We start from the raw sequence: 2,818 nt of genomic DNA, 5'->3' as shown, positions 1-2,818 counted from the left end.
TTGTAAGAGGTGCTCCAAGCAAGGGCACATTGCTAAAGATTGTACAGTGCTTTTGTCGGGTTCTGCTACTCCCGCGACTGGTGGTAATAATAATAATCTTGGTAATAGAGGTGGTAACGGTAGTGATAATGGGAAATTGAATAATGGAGGTAATCAAAGGGTTTGTTATGAGTGTGGGAAGCCGGGGCATTTCCGAGATGCTTGTCCCAACAAGAAGACTGCTGAAACTGCACGCGGCCGAGCGTTCAACATTAATGCTAAGGATACGGAGGAAGATCCTAAGCTTGTTAATGGTACGTTCTCAGTCAACGATTTATCAGTTTTTGTACTATTTGATTCAGGGGCTGATTTAAGTTTCGTGTCGAGTAAATTAAGTCCGAGAATCAAAACGCCGTTAACTCCCTTAGACAATACTTATGTTGTTAAAGTAGCTAATGGTAAAGAACTTACTGCTAAGACTGTACATCGTAAATGTAACATTAATCTGGGTGGTAGGGATTTTGAGATAGACTTGATACCGATTGAACTTGGTAGTTTTGATATTGTTATTGGTATGGATTGGTTATCTGCGAACCGTGCTGAGATCGTGTGTTATGATAAGGCTATTCGTATTACTGATGTGATTGGAGAGCCACTGATGGTCTTTGGAGATAAGAAATGTACACAGTTAAATCTTATTAGCTGTATGAAAGTTCGTAAACATCTCCACAAAGGCTGTCATGCTATTCTTGCTCATGTTGTTGATCCTAATAAGGAAGTGAAGAACGTTGATGACGTTCACATTGTTAGGGATTTTCCCGAGGTGTTTCCCGATGACTTACCTGGCCTTCTGCCGCAACGCGCGGTAGAATTTCAAATTGATCTTGTTCCCGGCGCTGCTCCTGTAGCACGTGCTCCTTATCGTCTTGCGCCTTCCGAACTTCAAGAATTGTCGAGTCAACTCTATGAGTTGTTAGACAAAGGTTTTATTCGTCCTAGTTCGTCCCCTTGGGGAGCTCCCGTTCTGTTTGTTAAGAAGAAGGATGGTTCTTTTCGTTTATGCATTGATTATCGTGAACTGAATAAGCTCACTGTTAAAAATCGTTATCCTCTACCGAGAATTGATGATCTGTTCGATCAGCTTCAGGGTTCTTCTGTTTATTCAAAAATTGATCTTCGTTCCGACTATCATCAGTTGCGTGTTAAAGAATCTGATGTTTCAAAAACTGCTTTTCGCACCCGTTATGGTCACTTTGAATTTCTTGTTATGCCGTTCGGATTGACAAATGCACCTGCTGTGTTCATGGACCTCATGAACCGTGTGTGTAGACCCTATCTGGACAAGTTCGTTATTATTTTCATCGATGACATCCTTATCTATTCTAAGAGTGATGAAGAGCACGAAGAACACTTGAGGTTAGTGCTTGATTTGTTAAGGAAAGAAGAGTTGTACGCTAAGTTCTCTAAGTGTGCTTTTTGGTTAAGAGAAGTTCAGTTCCTTGGTCATATTATTAATAAACAGGGATTTAACGACCCGTCAAAGTACACTTGACGACCATCGTTATCTTGGTCCCACAGCTTGATCATAACTCTATATGAATTTAATAAATAACCTTGCATTATTTATTTAAAAATGATTTCCTATAAAGGAAACCTATCAAAATATGTAAGTTTAGAAAAACCATACATTATTACTTAACCAAAAGTTGACCAAAACAAAGTCAACAGCATCCACTATTAAATGTATCAAAATAGAATGCAAGTTATTGTTTAACAAAAGCTGCCATCATAAATATGCAGACTCTCTAAGCACAGCGGAAGCAATCAATCATGAACCTGAGAATAAAACATGCGAGTAACTGTCAACAAAAAATGTTGAGTGAATTATAGGTTTAATATTGCAAACAATATTTAACTTAAACCGTAAAAAAATTATGTTTGAAAACATAAAAACTCCTTTTTGGACCACAAAATTATATGCTAGAAAACATATAAAAACATTATTCCATTTACCGTGAGCCACCTGGTAACCACTTAACCATTTATTTACCCTTGCCAAACACAATAAATAATATACACCGAACAAGTGTATCTACAACAAATTACGAAGTACTAAACATTCCGATTATAAATTGCTAGCGCGACTAGCTCGAAATGGGGTTGTCAAACCCGATAGATCTATCCATAGGATTCGCGTTCACCAGTAGAAACCAGTGATTACAATTACCAGGCTAGGGAATATTTTCGTTCAACTCATAATGAATAACTTAAACCAACTTCCACTTGTGTCCAAAAAAAAAAAAATGCATGTACTCTCATCCCAAAAGATATAAAATAGAAAAATGGGACTATAACTCACCTTAATAGCAAACGAAGTAACCACACAAATATGCGAACATCAAATTAAATAAGTGATCAGGAATGATCACAACGCCGACCTATAAATAAAGAAGGTCGATATAAATAACTAACTTAGGTCAAGTCTTAGTATGATAGCTATTGTACATGTTGCAAGTAGTCATAGAACAATACTCAACATGCATCGGTTTGATCGGAACATCGTACGGACACACACTTTCTATTTTTAGAAAGTTTCTATTTTAGCAGGTTTCCATTTTTGGAAAGTTTCCATTTTTAGAAAGTTTTTATTTTAGGAAAGTTTCTATTTTTGTAAAGTTTCTATTTTTGGAAAGTTTCCAAATTTAGAAAGTTTCTATTTTTAGAAAGTTTTAAGTTAGGAAAGTTTCCTTATTTAGAAAGTCAACAAAAGTCAACTGAAAGTCAAAGTCAACCGGAAGTCAACTCAAAAGTCAACCTCGGTCAAACATAGTCAACATTA

The sequence above is a fragment of the Rutidosis leptorrhynchoides genome, chromosome 8, assembly GCF_046630445.1.
Source record: "Rutidosis leptorrhynchoides isolate AG116_Rl617_1_P2 chromosome 8, CSIRO_AGI_Rlap_v1, whole genome shotgun sequence".
NCBI classification, from domain to species: domain Eukaryota; kingdom Viridiplantae; phylum Streptophyta; class Magnoliopsida; order Asterales; family Asteraceae; genus Rutidosis; species Rutidosis leptorrhynchoides.
This window is presented reverse-complemented; position numbering follows the sequence as displayed.